At 37.9% G+C, this 20174-nt stretch overlaps 1 protein-coding gene across 1 annotated transcript in view; it reads right to left on the bottom strand.

Moving 5' to 3' along the window:
- The window catches only part of LOC134818229 (UDP-xylose and UDP-N-acetylglucosamine transporter-like), an 81359-nt gene extending 80721 nt beyond the window's left edge, over positions 1-638 (bottom strand). Inside the window, exon 1 of the mRNA XM_063827702.1 lies at positions 634-638. The gene's annotated coding sequence lies outside the window, so the exon portion shown is untranslated. The remainder of the gene's footprint in view (positions 1-633) is intronic.
- Positions 639-20174: the final 19536 nt, after the last annotated feature.

Raw genomic sequence — 20174 nt, 5'->3', positions numbered from 1 at the left:
TATAGTTTTGCATGGTTCAGTTGCATAGTAGTGTCCGAATTGCACTGATTCTAGCCCGAGTAGTGTTCGAAAGGGCGCCCTGTTTTGACATACCTCCTGAGCCGGTACTCATTTCCTCTCTGAGCTAGCTAGTGTATATCAGTTTCTTGTTGGTGTTTTGTCTGTGTTTGTTTGTCCGTAGTAGGAATTTACTGTAACTTTGGAGACTGGGCGCAGTAATGTCCCAGAGGGTTTGTAACATCATGGATGCTGACTAAGCTTACCTGATCCTCTCCATCTTGTATTAGTACACTACTTCATTCACACCAGTCATTTCACTACATTAAACTGATTGAGGTTATGCCCTTTGTACATGCTGAAGCGATATGCTATGATGAGTGGAATATGAGTTAGGATCAGTTTGGTCCGTTTCATGGCAAAAACATTTATTGATTTTACATGTCATAAGATTGAGTCACAACCACAGAACTTATCTTAGAGTGAAATCTGATTTATCTTAAACTCGATTTCTTCTGAATCGATAATTTAATTTAATTGTTGTATTTTATTTTATTCTACTAGGTTTGTGTGAGCACAGAAGTCCAGAATCTGATTATATCTCATGGTTCATCACTAGACTACAGATATTAAAACATCAATAAATGAAACACATAATTCATGTAAACCAAAACTTGCATATTATATACTTAATCACAATCACAAGGTTGAGCTTGCATAAACAGGCTGGTTCAAATGAATTATCCCTTAGTAATTTTTCTGTCAGTTTCTCTTTCACTTTGTTATCGTTCATCGACAGTTAGTGTCCTTATTGCGGGTTACCTCCCTGCAAATGTATGAAATTTTGTAACATTACATAACCTGGGGACCTCCGGCTTCAATCTTTATCAAACGAACTAAGATATGGTAGAGCCACTCTATTTATGCGAAACTAACAACATAAAACATTATCACTGGATGTGTGTTGTTTAATAAGTTTAGTTAAAATAAACCCACCCCGTTTGCACCCCGTCCCCACCAGTTTGGCCACTGCTCCTCTTCAGATCCCATGGGTGTCTGCAAACTCTCCTCACCGCTGGTTATTACACCACATTCCACTAAAACTAACTCTGCTATCATTGCCAGGAACAGAGAACTGAAATGATGTTAAATTTCAGATCTGTAGAATTGTAAGATAATGAACTTGTAGTTTGGACTGGTGATCCATTTGCGATAAATCTCAAAACAGCCGGTGCATATAAAACCGATAATTGGAGAATTAAATCAGGCCCAGTAAATCGAGAATATAGTACTGCGTATCAGTATGCAGATGATAACTTACGCTAGCAGAAAGAATACTGAGGACTTGATCATGATGAGATGGAGATTGAGGAAACTTGAAATTCTGTAGTAAAATCACCGAGTCAAACTTTGAGAGTGAGGCAGTGCTACAGAATCTGCCACATTTATACCTTTCAGCTTGCTTTGTTTCCCTGCACCAAATCAGCTCTGGGCGGCCACTTGACCACGTGGGCGCCCACGTGGGTGTTGTGTCACGTGATGAGGCGCTCTTTATAATTATTAGTTGTCTGAAATTACTGTTTGCAATACTTAATTTCATTCTGTGTTTGATTGGCTCCAAAGATTGCTCTAGCCTTATCCCCATTTGCTGAGAGTAACCTCGATTGTCTGTTATAAATCTGTAACTCATTGATTGGGTGCTGATCGAGATCGTTGGAATGTTAGTTCAATACGATCCTAGCAAAGATTTCAGCTCTTGCAGAGTTAACGTGCTAAATTTTCTATTTTGGTATATCAATATCTTCCTAAAAGCAAATATTACATATATCGCTATTATCAAAATACTGTGATTCGTATTCCAGGTAGCTCTTGCAGCTAAATGTAGTATTTAAAAAAGATGCCTGCTAGCTTAGACTCATTAATTATACACGTATAGTTCTATAATAATCAGGAATTTGAACATACATCGTTCACCCCTCAGACACGTATCATAGTCATGGTCAATAATATGACCAAGATTATATTTATCAGAAAAAACTTGAGTAGTTCCACCTTGTGATAATTATTTAGATTTCAAAATTCTCAGTTCCTGAGAATGATCCCCTGGGCTCTTATCTAGCTGGCAACTATTTGATTGGCTGTTCAGCTACGGTGAGCAATGGAGTTGTCCTTGTGACGTAACAGAGCCAGCAATTAACAAAACACGCTTTTTTCTTATTTTTCATAAAGAAAATAGAGACTAGAGAGGTCAAAGAAAAAGAAATTTTGAATCTCCTAGAATGTCTGACAGTTCTGAGTTATAAGGGCTATAGAATTCATCCAATAACTCTGCGGTTCCATTAAGCATATCGCCAACTTTAACCTTCACGTATGTGTTCACATTGTGTATTGTAGACTGCTTTATAGAATTTCCCAAATCTTCTAAATTTGGTTTTGCAACAACAATATGATTAAAAACTTTCGTGAGAGTTTCTATGGGATGATACTCTTTCAAAGTTACTGTTAACAAGTTATCCTCAAATACTTCTAAAAAGTCTCTGATGTAGCAGACATAAACCCCAAGTGCAATTCTCAGTCTAAGACTGGTCTGAGGAGTAACAGCAATTTCTAAGGGTTTTCCTCTCCAGGCAACTATTAAACTTTCTTATTTCCACAACTACTTCAAGCTTTCAAGGTGGAATTTCTGCGGACTCTGATCCCTTCCTGCTGGGATAGGTAATCTGAGTACAGTCTTTCAGTAAGGTTTCTAACCAGAGCTAGTATTAAGTCTGCATTAGAGTACGGAGGTGATTCTAATCCTGGGTATCTAGTCTCCCATCCTCTCAGGTCCAACAATAGAGAGGGTGTTCCATCTACTATCCTCGTTTCTCTGTTATCCTTTACTTTCTCTGACCCTGTGCCAGCTAAAAACTGACTAAATAGTTGTTTGGAAACGGAGTGCTTTGGTCTTGAATTAAGCAAGCTCTGTTCGGTCTCAAAACTCCTGCTTTTCTCGATATGCGATAGAATCAGGCAAGCTCTGTTCGGTTTCAAAACTCCCGTCTTTATCGATAGAATCAGACAAGCTCTGTTCGGTCTCAAAACATTCGCCTTTATAATTATCAATAGAGTCAGGCGAGTACTGTTTGAAGGAAGGTGCAATATTTGTAGTGTATCTTTCATCGTGTTGGGAGCTGAGTCCCCTGTGTTAGAGTCCCCTGTGTTAAAGACACACAGTACACTGCACCCACTCAGCCGTATAGCGACTAATAACCACAAATAACGCACGGTAGATAGGATATTTAGTATCGTATACTAAGTTAATAATAATGAGGAAGATACGATAAGTTAGTATCGTATAATTTTACCAAAACCCATAATTGGGTAGAGTGGACCGTTGCAATGTCTCCCTTTCCCAAACAAAAGGAAATGATATAAATTGGAATAACCGTTCTCAAATGCAAAATGATACCGAGAATGAAATCAGTCGCTCGCTTTTCCCATTTATTCACGGCTTACGAATTTTCATCAGTTTAACTTTAATAGATCGATGACACTTTCTAGAAAATTGCAGCTCAGTGGCGTTTTGTGGGCGACTTAGAGGTGGCGGCATGTTACTGAAAGGAACACTACACGTTAAAGCAATTTTGTTAATCTAAATAATGATATAAAGGTAATTAACTGAAATATCATATCATAGCAGCACAAAGGTATGAACATTATAGCACTAGCTACTACGTCTACTATTCGGTGTGTAATCAGTTATGGTTTTCAGTTTCAAGAACGATTAAAATAATACGATTTTAAATGCATATTATAAGGGCCTGCAAGCAGCTCTTGCGAAATAATATAAGTGTAGCGTACTAGTTTGAAAAAGGAATGTATATTGCATTCTCTCGAAAAGAATTTCAGGAAATTTGCTTCCAGAATTGAAATCTAGCAATATGAAATGATAAATCCAGAAAGATTTTGTTGTGCAAATTTATTTAAGGGTCAAAGGAAAAGTCCTGCAACTTTTGAAAAATATTCTTACAGTAATAGGTCTCACTCTCAAAAAGGTTACAACATGCAAAGAGGGAGAAACTGGAACAATTCTTGGAAAATTTGTTTTAAGGAATGAATTCTAGCAATGAAGTAATGTAAATTTGGACTACAAGGGCCAAACTGTGTCCTGCTAATTTACTCCCACGGCATAAAAGAGTAATAAGTCATCATGACTTATTACTCTTTTATGCCGTGGGAGTAAATTAGCAGGACAAAGTCATGTTATCTGAATTTTATAATCGCTAGGCTTCTGAACTTCTGTTGAATCCTGACATGTAATATGTTTTGTTTTTAAAAAGACCTTTAATTCACACACCAAAACTTTAAATTTTATCAAATTACAAATGTCCTAATATATACGTCTAGCTTATTAAGTTAAAAAGTCAGGGGTACAGCCGTTGTACTTTAATTAAAATAATTGATCACGCCGGATCAAGATGTTATTTATCAAAATCAGCAACCCGTTTAATATCAGAATATGTAATATAAATTAACAGATTTCTGGTTCATCGAAAAATTCTGGTATTACTATTGAAAATACTGAACACGGCATAGAAGAGTAACCAGCAATGTTATCTGAATTTTATTATCGCTAGGTTCCTGAACTTCTGATGAATCCTGACACGTAATATCGGAATATGTAATATAAATTATCAGATTTTTGGTTCATGCCAGCTCACAGCTGGATTGTATCCTGATAATTTACTTGAAGATACTGAACACGGGACAGAAGAGTAACTAGCAATGTTTTCTGAATTTTATAAATCGGCAACTATCGACATCGTGCAGTTAGACTGCAGTTAGACACTAGACAGGATAGGCCAAATGAGGCCAAAAAGTTGCAGGCCCCTTTTGGCCCATTTTCCAGATTTTATGGGGGGGGGGGGGGGGGGCGGTCCCCCCGGCCCCCTGCCCACCCCTCTTCCTACACACTTGTGACATTTAATGCTAATTCATGGTTAAAATAGGAATTTGCCATTATCGGTTTCTGTACTCAATATTTACCTGTAATTATAAATTTACTGATCAGCGACACTAACAGACACAGTACATTAGCATCACTTTCACTTTCACTTTCAGTTAGTATTCTTCCTGTGTACGTGGTAAGCTGCTGTTCTCTTCACTTTGATCCCACTTACCTGGAAAACTTACTGTTAAATGATATGGGGAATGGACATTATGATCATTAATCCCGGAAGATGAAATTTAAAATTGGGAAATGTTTTTCCGATGAATTAAGGGTGCTGGCGTCGCCCGATTAACTTATTAAAAATCGGATTATTAATCATGATCCAGATAGGTCATGATTAAGATTGAAATACTTACTTGTACTTGTACTTGAAAAGGTCTCCTCCTAGTCGTTGGAGTGGCCTGCACCACATAGTAACTCCTTTCTCCGATGTATTAGGCCTCTCCAATGTACCCTGTTTGTTGCTTGTTGTTCTGCATCTTCTATCGTGATGTTATCGACACCTGTGAAGATTGCTGCATCCTCCCGGACACATGACAGCTAGTTTTTCCGAGGTCTACCTCTTGATCTTTTACCATGCTTTGGGATCCAGTGCAGAAGATAGTTGGGTATTCTTTCTTCTGGCATCCTCACCACATGGCCAAACCATCGGAGCCTAGCTGCTCGTACGAAAGTATCAACAGGGGCGATGTTGGCCCGCTTACGTACGTCAGCATTAGATACGTGATAAAACCATTTGATTTTCAGGATTCTTCTCAGACATCTATGATGGAACACCTCAAATCTTTTCATCTGCGTCTGTGTGGTATTCCATACCTCACTTCCATAAAGCAGTATAGTGAGGACTCAGGACAGCCGCTTTGTAGATCCTGATTTTAGTCGGTGTCTTGATGTTGCGACTGTACCATATACTGCTAAGCTGATAGAATGCCCCAGAGGCCTTCTGAATTCGAGCTGATAGTTCTTTGTCGATTGTTCCATCCGCACTGATGATAGCACCCAAGTAAGTGAAGCTGCTGACCTGCTGTATTGGGAGACCTTCCACATTGATGTCCATAGTGTCGTCTTTAGAATACGGCCTCTGCGATGCACTTTTACTGACAGCCATGCTCTGTGTTTTGCCAGCATTAATCTTCAGACCCGCATAGGCACTGTATTTGCAGAGAAGGTCAGTGGTTTCCTGCAGCCCCTCTTTTGAGTTATCTAACATGGCCATGTCATCAGCGTAATCAGTGTCCAAGAGATGTTTCTCTTCTACCCCGGGGGCTGGCAGCTGTAATAGAGCCCCCTTACTAATGACCTTGTTCAGTTCCATAAGGTATGCCGAAAAATTCAGACAGAAGTTGAATACTGGTGGTCCCTGTATATCACCTTGCCCAGTTCCCGAGTTGACATCAAACCAGCCTGTAACCTCTCCATTGACCCTAACAGCACTAACTGTGTGAGTAAAGAACGCCTTCATGATTCTAATGTACTTGTCAGGTAAGCCGTAGTGCTGCATACTTCTCCAAATGAACTGCCTGTCAATTGAATCAAAAGCTGCTTTGAAATCAACAAAATTAATATACAGAGGGATATTATACTCAATACATTGGTGTATAATACAGCGGAGTGAATAAACCTGGTCAATGCATGAGCGATTCTGCCTAAAACCACTTTGATTCTCCCGGAGAAATTTTTCCATGCCATTGCTAAGTCTTCGCAGGAGTATCATCTGCAGGAGCTTCGAGGCTGTGGATCTTAATGTAATGCCTCTGTTGTTAGCGCAATGAGAGGTGTCACCCTTCTTTCCAACGATGATAATAACACCTTGAATTATTGAAAGATTGAAATAATGTAATTTATTATAAAACCCGGTTAATAAATACTGTGATTTGATCGCGATTTCAGCAAATAGCATGCAAAGGAGATTGAGAAAAATGGGATTACATGTCATAAGATTGAGTCACAACCACAGAACTTATCTTAGAGTGAAATCTGATTTATCTTAAACTCGATTTCTTCTGAATCGATAATTTAATTTAATTGTTGTATTTTATTTTATTCTACTAGGTTTGTGTGAGCACAGAAGTCCAGAATCTGATTATATCTCATGGTTCATCACTAGACTACAGATATTAAAACATCAATAAATGAAACACATAATTCATGTAAACCAAAACTTGCATATTATATACTTAATCACAATCACAAGGTTGAGCTTGCATAAACAGGCTGGTTCAAATGAATTATCCCTTAGTAATTTTTCTGTCAGTTTCTCTTTCACTTTGTTATCGTTCATCGACAGTTAGTGTCCTTATTGCGGGTTACCTCCCTGCAAATGTATGAAATTTTGTAACATTACATAACCTGGGGACCTCCGGCTTCAATCTTTATCAAACGAACTAAGATATGGTAGAGCCACTCTATTTATGCGAAACTAACAACATAAAACATTATCACTGGATGTGTGTTGTTTAATAAGTTTAGTTAAAATAAACCCACCCCGTTTGCACCCCGTCCCCACCAGTTTGGCCACTGCTCCTCTTCAGATCCCAGAATGGGTGTCTGCAAACTCTCCTCACCGCTGGTTATTACACCACATTCCACTAAAACTAACTCTGCTATCATTGCCAGGAACAGAGAACTGAAATGATGTTAAATTTCAGATCTGTAGAATTGTAAGATAATGAACTTGCAGTTTGGACTGGTGATCCATTTGCGATAAATCTCAAAACAGCCGGTGCATATAAAACCGATAATTGGAGAATTAAATCAGGCCCAGTAAATCGAGAATATAGTACTGCGTATCAGTATGCAGATGATAACTTACGCTAGCAGAAAGAATACTGAGGACTTGATCATGATGAGATGGAGATTGAGGAAACTTGAAATTCTGTAGTAAAATCACCGAGTCAAACTTTGAGAGTGAGGCAGTGCTACAGAATCTGCCACATTTATACCTTTCAGCTTGCTTTGTTTCCCTGCACCAAATCAGCTCTGGGCGGCCACTTGACCACGTGGGCGCCCACGTGGGTGTTGTGTCACGTGATGAGGCGCTCTTTATAATTATTAGTTGTCTGAAATTACTGTTTGCAATACTTAATTTCATTCTGTGTTTGATTGGCTCCAAAGATTGCTCTAGCCTTATCCCCATTTGCTGAGAGTAACCTCGATTGTCTGTTATAAATCTGTAACTCATTGATTGGGTGCTGATCGAGATCGTTGGAATGTTAGTTCAATACGATCCTAGCAAAGATTTCAGCTCTTGCAGAGTTAACGTGCTAAATTTTCTATTTTGGTATATCAATATCTTCCTAAAAGCAAATATTACATATATCGCTATTATCAAAATACTGTGATTCGTATTCCAGGTAGCTCTTGCAGCTAAATGTAGTATTTAAAAAAGATGCCTGCTAGCTTAGACTCATTAATTATACACGTATAGTTCTATAATAATCAGGAATTTGAACATACATCGTTCACCCCTCAGACACGTATCATAGTCATGGTCAATAATATGACCAAGATTATATTTATCAGAAAAAACTTGAGTAGTTCCACCTTGTGATAATTATTTAGATTTCAAAATTCTCAGTTCCTGAGAATGATCCCCTGGGCTCTTATCTAGCTGGCAACTATTTGATTGGCTGTTCAGCTACGGTGAGCAATGGAGTTGTCCTTGTGACGTAACAGAGCCAGCAATTAACAAAACACGCTTTTTTCTTATTTTTCATTAAGAAAATAGAGACTAGAGAGGTCAAAGAAAAAGAAATTTTGAATCTCCTAGAATGTCTGACAGTTCTGAGTTATAAGGGCTATAGAATTCATCCAATAACTCTGCGGTTCCATTAAGCATATCGCCAACTTTAACCTTCACGTATGTGTTCACATTGTGTATTGTAGACTGCTTTATGAAATTTCCCAAATCTTCTAAATTTGGTTTTGCAACAACAATATGATTAAAAACTTTCGTGAGAGTTTCTATGGGATGATACTCTTTCAAAGTTACTGTTAACAAGTTATCCTCAAATACTTCTAAAAAGTCTCTGATGTAGCAGACATAAACCCAAAGTGCAATTCTCAGTCTAAGACTATGGTCTGAGGAGTAACAGCAATTTCTAAGGGTTTTCCTCTCCAGGCAACTATTAAACTTTCTTATTTCCACAACTACTTCAAGCTTTCAAGGTGGAATTTCTGCGGACTCTGATCCCTTCCTGCTGGGATAGGTAATCTGAGTACAGTCTTTCAGTAAGGTTTCTAACCAGAGCTAGTATTTTAGCGCCTGGTGCTACGGCATGCATTAAGTCTGCATTAGAGTACGGAGGTGATTCTAATCCTGGGTATCTAGTCTCCCATCCTCTCAGGTCCCACAAACTTTGTTTTGTATGTAGCAGTGACACTGTAAGAACACAATAGTCAATACTTTCTTGCTGGGTTCTAATCGCAATCTTTTTGCTTTTTGGTTGTTTTCCCTTTTGTTGCCATTTCGATTCTTCAAAATAAGATAATATATGTACAATAATCTATGTACAGTGGTGATCGTATGTAAAGTACAATAAGCATGCACCGGGTAGCAGCTTATCAAATGTTTCAAAAGATGAGAGAGCTCGCTAATTTCTAACAAATGGAAAAATGCAAGTGAATACTGAATAGTGAACAAGCGATACAAATAGTTTGATGGGTTGATGACAATGAAATGAGGTATTAATTATATCCCGCTCATACGATTAACCAACAGCACAAGGACTAGGTGGTTAACTATGTCAGAGCGGCTGACTGTGAGCAATTAATGTGTAAAAGTGAACAAAAGTATAACTCATCATAAGGCAAAGATAAAATTAAAACATCTTTTATTGTAAACCACGCTAAACTAAAAAGAAGCAGAAACCATACTATAATACATGTAGGTATAATAAAGGTAACTACAGTGACATAATCAATCAATAAAGAAACAGATCCTATATATATATAGAAAGGTAGAGATCAAGACATAAAATGGAGTGCGGTAAAAAATAAACGCCAAGGTGTCTTGCAAAGTGAAGACAATGGAAAACATCAAAACTGATTATATAAATGGTTCTTTAACATTCGCTTGAAACAGTTGGTATCAGTATAAATACATCTCAATATCAGCGGAAGGGAGTTCCATGCAACCATGGCTTGAGAAACGTCTGTCATTAACTTTGGACTTTTTATTTTTTGGTATCTTGAGCATGAGATGGTCATCCGGTCTCTTCGACAGCTGGTCACGTTGTTTGAGAGTTCTGTATCCACTACATCCACATCCAGTAATGCTTTGAGGTAACCAGGTGCAGTACTGTGAACTGATTTGTGGGTTAATAGACAAACTTTAAAGAAGATTTGCTGGTCTATAGGGAGTATGTGGGCCTTCTTATAGAAGGGAACCAAGTCCGTGGTTCTGTCTTCTATGTTATAGATGAAACGAATTGCCCCATTAAGGATGGATCTAAGTTTGTTTAATCTGGTCTTGGGTAGATTCATGTACAGGGAATTACAGTAATCTAACTTAAATATAACCAGTTGTTTCACCAACATCAATTTAATGCCTTCATCCAGGTAACGACCAATAGTTCTTAGGTTCATCATTGTCCTGCTACATTTCCTTTTCACATTATAATTGATTTGTCTTTCCATATTTAAAGTTTCATCAAATTTAACACCTAGACTCTTCCAGCTGTCTCCTTTGCACTCCGTAGGTGGAATTTCGGTTTAGTCAAAAAGTAAACTGAAATTTCTTAAAACTTGGTCTCTTCGTAATCCCTTTTAACTTCAAGTTAGTACTCAGGGCGTTTAAGTAAAGTTTGGTTATAGCAGAAAAATTTATAAAATAATGCATGACACTAATTTCTATCTACGTTTTGAATGTTAGAGTCTATTAATTATTTGTCGTTTATTCCGTATTAGATCAGTTTAAAGCTGACCCCTTATTTGTATTACTTAAAGTTATACTTTAAATGAACGTATAATAAATATCAATTTTAAATTCAACGTGCATCTACTTACTGTCCAGGTTTCGTTTAGAAAACATTTAAGATCACAATGCTGGCAAGCATGACCGTCGCCCTTATATTCACAATACTATTTACCCCGTGTTAAAGCTTGCTTGATACTTATTACTAATCAAACAGTCAAACATTCACATTCAGTCCTCAACAACTATAATGAGTCCTTTTAATTTTACAGTGCGGACTTTCTCTCGACCAAAATTTCAATTTTCTTAAAGTTCGTGTTCTTGCAGTTGCTAAAAAAAACCCTTGTGATAATTTTGGGCGAATGATTGAACGGCAGGACCCTTTCAAACGTGTATGACTATGCAGGGTGACCTAGTCCCTGTAATTAATATACATTACCTTACTCGGGATTATTATGACCGGGATAAAGTGGCGGGTTTAGGGTAATTTCGCCATATTTTTCCCGAACCACATTTTCACCGGTCGTTAATAAACCCGCCGACTCAGCTTTTAGGGTTCCCAAGGGGTATGGGTGCTCATATTTTAAAGGTTGTCTTATATTCACTAAAGAAGACTATTGGGACACTTGTTGTAGGTTTTTCGACTTCATTTGGCTAAAATTGCAAAAAATTCACCTTTTTGCCCAATTCTTGTCATATATCCTTATTGTCAAAGTTGATTTAAATAGGCCAATTTTTAATTTCTTAGGTATTGACTATCTCTACATAATGAAATAGGACTCAAAGTAAAAGTAACAGTTAAATTAAAACTCGAATTAATTAAAACGGTCAATAACATGAATCAGTTTCATCAGTCATTTATTCATAATTCTAAACAATGTGAACGATGCATTCTTTCGAAGATTTTCTACAAATTGAGTCATAATGGTTATTTGATACACGTAAACATGTAATGCTAATTCAAAACAACGAATTTGCTAGAGTCTACTTTCAACAATTATTGATAATTCGACTTGTTTCACAAGTTTTAGTAATGCGAAAATTTCTGAACCTGCTTATCTCAGTGTGTGTAATCAGTGTAGCTTGTGTTGCAAATACCGAGCTCTCTTATCTTTTGTAAATTTGCAATAAGTTCAGTTTGCTGCTACCGTGTAGTTTACCTTTGCGTGTGTACTTGTACATTACTATACAAGTACACTATGGGGGATGACCCAACTTTGACCCGATCCCAGGAGTTGATTAAGGAGTTCAACTATGATCAACAGGAAGATGTGGAAGGCTGTGTTGCACGCTGGTCCGATAAGTTAGAAAAAGACCTGCATATGGACTACCGTGAAATTGACTACGAAAGTCGTGAAAAGATCAAGACTAAGGATAAACAGACTCTGTCTGGCTGGATTGTGGATGCAGTGGACCTTGTTCGTCGGCAGAATAGTCAGATGTATCTCTTGAAGGAGATCATCGAGTGCTTCAAGACGGAAGCACTAGCAGACAAAGAAAAGGTGATCAGACTGCAGGGCCAGCTGCTGATGCAGAAGGACGAACAACTACAGTTGCTTAAGACGTCTGTTGAGGAGACAGTCCAAACAACGGTGGAGTCAGGGATTCAGAACTATAGTGCAGCTGTTCAACAGAACAGTGCAAGTGGTACGGTCTGCAACAGTAAAATCCTGAAGAAGGTGATGAAGAGTGTGGCTGCAGAGGAGGACAGGAGCAAGAACCTGATCGTGTTTGGGCTGAAAGAAGAGGAGGAAGAACAGCTTCCAGCGCTAGTTACCGCAGTTTTGGAGGAGATCGGGGAGAAACCTCACTTCGAAGCGACTAGAGTCGGTTGGAAGAGGCCAGGTAGTACGGCTATCCGACCAGTCAAGATCACCGTCCCAAGCTCAACAGCGGTTCATCAGATTCTGATGAAAACAGGGAGACTGAGGGAGAAGCACAAAGATGTATGGATATGTCCAGACAGATCCAGCGAAGAACGAGCAACAAGGAAGCATCTGGTCACTGACCTGAAGAAGAAGAGGGCGGAACAGACTCATCTCGACCACTACATCCGGTACGGGAAGGTATGTAGCCGTGATAAGAAGTCATCATGAGTTACACTCTCGGACACTGATCAGTATATATGAAGGAGTGATGATTATTTTAAGAATTTTCAGACGTTATCTGTATTTAAGAGACAACTATATATTTTGAATATTTTATTATTTGATTGTTTCACACTTTTCATATTTCATAATTTTATTACTAGGTGGAGGTGATGTTATTGAGACTTTGGGCGGCCATAAAACTCCTGTTTTGAAAGTTGTCCTCTGTACTTGTTTCACTGACCCACGCTTTATAGCATTTATACATTTCGGCCCATTTTATATGTTTGTTCGACTTGCTGTACATTTTTATATTTGCTATTTTGTAAAAGTTTCAAATCAAATCAAATCAATAAGGAAATTTACATCTGAGACAAAATTTTTGAATCTAAAATTGAAAGGTTGGACACCGGTAAAATGGCGACCGGGAAAATGTGGTGGGTTTTGAGCAATTTCGCCATATTTTTCCCGAACCATATTTTAACCGGTCGTTGATAAACCCGTCGTAATAATCCCGAGTAAGGTATACATTGCTGAAAATTATCCGACCCGATTGTATTCGAATTATAAGTATAATTAATATTATCTAGGGACAAACTCAAAGTAACATTATGTAAGTAATTGAAAGCGACCCTCCCCCGGGGGGGGGGGGGGGGGGGGGGGGGGGGGGGTCAGCCTGGATTTTTGTGAAACTTATTTTTGAGTATTTTTGAGTTGACCAAAAAAACTAGACCCGTGACCAAACATTTGAAGGGGCCCAGCCGCCCACTGGTGCTTGCGGTGCTGACCCCCCTCCCCCGGCCCCCTTGAGTTGGAGTCTGTAAAGTGTTCCAGTGCCTAACCAATAACAATTGAGTGTGCCGTTAGACTTAGAACGCTTGTGTTATTTAATTGTTAATATTCAATTAACGTTTGTAAATTACGTTTCTCCGCTCTCTGGGTCGCTCGCTTCATCGAAAATAAATCTTTTATGAAATTCTTGTTTTTTGTGGAAGATTTTTACCATTGTTTACTAATACTATATAGCCGAATTTTTGGATTTGGCCAATTTGGGACTCATAGTCATGTCTATTCTTTACGTAGTCTCTCAATTTTTAATAAAAAATACTTAATTTATAGTCCATGACAATACTCAACGCAATGGTTAAAGTCCATTCGTGCCAATGAGGGGATCTATAAAGTTTCGCTTGCCAAAAAGGATGCGATCCACTGCTCCTCAATCCTCAAGCATCGAGATCCGACCCAAGACACGAGATCCAAACCATGGTAGGCCCTCCTAAAGCATCAAAAGACACGAGATCTGAGCCTAGGCTGGCCCTCTAACTAACCTGAAAATCTGATCAACAAAAAATTGGGTTCAGTTATCGGTCACCCGATAAACGGGGTGATAAAACTGCAATGTATCTCGAACGAGTGTTTAACATTTTATCATTAGTTACTTATCAGGTTCCCAAATGTACCGGTTCACATTAGTTACTAATATGTTCCCAAATGTACAGGTTCCCATTAGTTACTAACATGTTCCCAAATGTACAGGTTCACATTAGTTACTAATATGTTCCCAAATGTACAGGTTCCCATTAGTTACTAACATGTTCCCGCAAATGTACAGGTTCACATGAGGTAACAGTGAAGAGTGTAGTGTCTCTGACTCTCTAGTATGTTGCGTGTGTCCAGTGTGGCACAATGTGTGACACATGTAGAGTGTGCTGACAATGACATTGTCTATATAATTACAATCTGGGTTGTACTAGATGAATATATTCACTAATGTAGCATTGTTATCTCTGATGTTCAGTTCAATGTTCGCGTCTGCTCCTTGATGCTTATTAGTGTGACTCCTTAACTTTAAGGAGCTTGTTAGTGTGACTCCTTAACTTTAAGGAGCGTTTTAGTGTGACTCCTTTACTTTAATGGGCTTGTTGGTGTCACTCCTTTACTTTCAGGAGCTTGTCAGTGTCACTCCTTTCCTTTGAGGAGATTGTTAGTGTCACTCCTTTACTTTCAAGAGCTTATTAGTGTGACTCCTTAACTTTAAGGAGCGTTTTAGTGTGACTCCTTTACTTTAATGGGCTTGTTGGTGTCACTCCTTTACTTTCAGGAGCTTAAATTAGTGTGACTATTTTACTTTCAGGAGATTGTTAGTGTTACTCCTTTACTTTCAGGAAATTGTTAGTGTGACTCCTTTACTTTCAGGAGATTGTTAGTGTCACTCCTTTACTTTCAGGAGCTTTAATTATTGTGACTCCTTTACTTTCAGGAGATTGTTAGTGTGACTCCTTTACTTTCAGGGGCTTGCTATTCCTTCTCTTTCAGAGTTCTCTACCGATAGTTGAAATTCGATGTATTAATATAGCGCTATATAGTTCTAGATGACGCTAGATAGCGCAAGTTATTTAAGTTATAAAATATACAAGTTATATAAGTTGTGTTCATAACGATACTATTAATACACCTACGGCTACATTAAGCTATTCATACTGGCTATTGTGTATTTCTGTAATGATAAGCAGCTAAAAAGGCAGGGCAATCACATGTTGCTGAGACTTTCTGTCAAATTTCGAAAATAACTTAAAGGATTTAAGCAAATAGGGGCTGGGTCATCCTAGTTGCTATATTTAAAGTATTTATTTAATAAAGGGTGGTTTTTTTGTCGCTTATGGGCGCGGTGACTCGAGAGCAGTAGATATTACACTATCTATATCTCCTTATATGGGTATCACGTGCGCTACTTCTCACCCACCCACTCTCCTAACGTCACATTTAATTGGGCCAGGCAAATTATTTATATAAGTATTTCGAATGTCTCGGCACAAAGTATATATATAAGCAGATATTGTGTTATATATAATCACATAACTAAATAAGCTCCGGGCAGCTCCCCCTGCACTTGAGATTTTGTTCAACTATAGCTCCAAGTTCCAACTATAATAAATGATGAGCCTCGTTCATTTCGTGCACGTGTTCTTGTACTGCAAATTTTATTTTTGTGCACGTGTTGTCGTACATACGTCGATTTCTAGTATATATATAAAATATGGTATATATTTTGTAAACTCTAAAGAAGCGCTGAAATGACTAGTATCTAAAACACTAAGCGTGGGGTTCCCTTGTCGCACGTTGTTACAAGGGTCCCAGGGGCCATGAAGTAACTAAAACAGTCAGACTTTTCTTTATTTCTAATAATAGGCCACACAGCTGGCGAGGTTGTGTGTGGAGACACTGGAGACACTGGAGACAGATGTTGTCGTTCTACTTCTTGCTGTGCACTTAGTAAACCAGTACTTGACCTTTTCAGACCCCCTCCGTAAGTTACTTTGCACATAGCTACAAATATGTTAACGGTCAGACGGTCTACAATAGGGATTATCGTGGTGTTTTATTGTTCAATTCCAGGATTGATTTGATAACATCTGGTTTGATTTATAGAGCTTAAGTTTTGCCGACTTAACTGTTGAAAGCGCATAAGATCCAGAAAATGCTCCTCATTTATTATTAACGTAACACATGCATATTTTGCTATTATAAATTTAACATGCGGAGATGGGTATTACTAGGCGCTAACAGAGAATGGTTCTTATGTAAAGGCCTCATTAATCGGATCCCAGATCAACAACCACCTAGCTAGCCACCTGAACAGAACACGTGATGCCCATATAAAGAGATATAGAGACACGTGATGCCCATATAAGGAGATATAGAGACACGTGATGCCCATATAAGGAGATATAGAGACACGTGATGCCCATATAAGGAGATATAGAGACACGTGATGCCAATATAAGGAGATATAGATCAACAACCACCTAGCTCCAGGACTACTAAAGTCTAATTGTTACCAGGTATGAACTGTAGCACGTGTTTGAAATGTATAACACAGCACTACTAATATATATAGGTGAAACACGTGGTATGACACTACAGATATATAACGAATATAATGAATATAATCACTATAGATAACAAAAGAACAGTAGTAATAGTATCGTGCTACAGATCAACTAGCTCCATTAGCCACACCGTTCAAGTTGTATTTACTGGTATTATTACTTGTGAGGTAACAATCTTATGAGGAAACAATCTTGTGAGGTAAAAATCTTGTGAGGTAACAATCTTGTGAGGTAAAAATCTTGTGAGGTAACAATCTTGTGAGGTAACAATCTTGTGAGGTAACAATCTTGTGAGGTAAAAATCTTGTGAGGTAACAATCTTGTGAGGTAACGATCTTGTGAGGTAACAATCTTGTGAGGTAACAATCTTGTGAGGTAAAAATCTTGTGAGGTAACAATCTTGTGAGGTAACAATCTTGTGAGGTAAAAATCTTGTGAGGTAAGAATCTTGTAAGGTAAGAATCTTGTGGGATAACTCTTAAGGTAAGAATCTTGTAAGGTAACAATCTTGTGAGGTAACAATCTTGTGAGGTAAAAATCTTGTGAGGTAACAATCTTGTGAGGTAACAATATTGTGAGGTAACAATTTTGTGAGGTAACAATCTTGTGAGGTAAAAATCTTGTGAGGTAACAATCTTGTGAGGTTACAGTTTTGTGAGGCAAAAATCTTGTGAGGTAACAGTTTTGTGAGGCAACAATCTTGTGAGGTAACAATCTTGTGGGGTAAAAGTCTTGTGGGGTAAAAGTGAGGTAACATTGTGGTAGTTTATGAATGATTGCACTTAGGGATTGTTTACATATTACGTAAGCTAGATTTTGCCATCTTAGACCCCCTCCGTAATCACTTATACACGTTGAAATTGTATATAAATTAACAGAAGCGGATTACAGATTACATATTACATTTAAATGTGGTTTTGAGGTTCGATTTCATTTTTTTGAGGTTTTGTCGTGATCACTGATGCATCGTGTCAAGCTGTTAAGTTTGACGTGCAAGTAGCAACCTTAATAATTTCTTAATTAGCTTATATATGTTCAACTTATAGTTATGACAAAAAATTAATAAATCCTTCCGACAGTCTGACAGCATGACAAAATTATTTCTTCAATGTAAATTAAATCCGTGGTCAATGGCACGGTACCAATGTAATTATGGTTTAACCGCCGTGTTTTGTTCAAGTCGAAATAGTTAATAGATTGTATTTGTACTAACGTTTTACATACATTTTTCTCGAACTCCAGCTGCAGTCTGGTAGTGCTGAGTTCATATAAAATTTCTTTATAACCTTCTACCAGCCTTCGTAAATCAAGTTTTTGTAGATATTTCGGTTTTGTGTAAATACTAATACATTGATAAAAAATTTATTTGGATTTTTAAATAAAAATGTTGTCAATTTATCTATTTTTAATAGATCTAAGTGAAGCTAATTCTTTAGTCTCATCTCACATTTAGAATAGTTCTAAGTGAAGCTAATGCTTGGAGGTGTATAGCGTAGTCCCCCCTCCCCTCCCCACCTGCCTCAGTCCCCCCACCCACCTGCCTCCAGTAATTCTACACCCCTCTCTCTGCAGCTACACGCCTCTTTGCAGCGGGCTTTAGATCGATTAAAGTGCACTCATACAGGGGCTAGTTAGACTGCACACTAGTGCTCATTACATTATTCAATAGGTCGTTTAGCTTTTTAAAAACTTAGTTTAATTAATCTACAGTTTCTTTATAGATTATGCAATAATTAATTTATACATACTTCTCTAGAAATGTATATCATTTAATGTTCACAAAGCATTACAATAAAATTGCATCGTCATTGGTCGAATTGACATTAATATGTTATATTTAATATGTCTCGCTATAATATTACACAGGTTTTAAATAAAAAACAATGAACACATTGCTGAGCGTAAAACTGAGCGTTTTTACGCTCAGTAATGTGTTCATTGTTGATCTTCTATTTGTAGACTATAGACTATAGTTAATGTTTGACAGTTAACCGATCAAATGTTCACTTTCGATTATTTAGCACATTTAATAGGTTTACTGTACACATTTTACTTTTACAGTAAAACCCAAATTTACCGCGGAGTTTGCGGGGAAAAAATCGAGGTTCGCTTGCCAATCAGTCCACTAGTGCACTGTCACTACTAGTAGACCATTAGTCCACTAGGTGATCAGTGATGTACAGGGGAGGAGGAGTAGACGCGTCAGGAAGAGAGACAGAAGAACAATTATGCAAAATCACCTAGACATGCCCAAAATCAAGCTTATGGGTGCACTACTTGTTGCGACTGTCATTTCTTTGCTGAAGGCTTTTCCATTTTTCAATATTTTCGTTTGAAATTTTCAGAATCAATGTATAATTGTTTTGGGCTTTTATTCATTTATTTGGGGCCTTATTTATTTGCCCGGATTTTTGTTTCAGGCGTTCAAAATTTACTGGCAAAAATTCATAATTAGCTGGCCAATCAGTCCACTAGTGCACTGTCACTACTAGTACACCATTAGTCCACTAGGTGATGTACAGGGGAGGAGACGCGTCAGGAAGAGAGACAGAAGAACAAGCCGGAGCTACCCAGCTCAAGAGATGTATTCTCAACATCCGACTACAGGTTTAAAACTTGCATTCTCAACATCCGACTATAGGTTTAAAACTTACATTCTCAACATCTGACTACAGGTTTAAAACTTGTATTCTCAACATCCGACTATATGTTTAAAACTTGCATTCTCAACATCTGACTACAGGTTTAAAACGTGTATTCTCAACATCTGACTACAGGTTTAAAACTTGCATTCTCAACATCCGACTACAGGTTTAAAACTTGCATTCTCAACATCCGACTATAGGTTTAAAACTTACATTCTCAACATCTGACTACAGGTTTAAAACTTGTATTCTCAACATCCGACTATAGGTTTAAAACTTGCATTCTCAACATCTGACTACAGGTTTAAAACGTGTATTCTCAACATCTGACTACAGGTTTAAAACTTGTATTCTCAACATCCGACTACAGGTTTAAAACTTGTATTCTCAAAATCCGCGTCCGACTACAGGTTTAAAACTTGCATTCTCAACATCCGACTACAGGTTTAAAACTTGCATTCTCAACATCCGACTACAGGTTTAAAACTTGCATTCTCAACATCCGACTATAGGTTTAAAACTTGCATTCTCAACATCTGACTACAGGTTTAAAACCTGCACTCTCAACATCCGACTACAGGTTTAAAATTTGCATTCTCAACATCAGACTACAGGTTTAAAACTTGCATTCTCAACATCTGACTACAG

Source organism: Bolinopsis microptera, chromosome 7 (genome assembly GCF_026151205.1).
Source record: "Bolinopsis microptera isolate Bmic1 chromosome 7, MBARI_Bmic_1.0, whole genome shotgun sequence".
NCBI lineage: Eukaryota > Metazoa > Ctenophora > Tentaculata > Lobata > Bolinopsidae > Bolinopsis > Bolinopsis microptera.
Note: the sequence above shows the minus strand (reverse complement) of the source record. Positions and strands in the feature narration are given on the sequence as shown.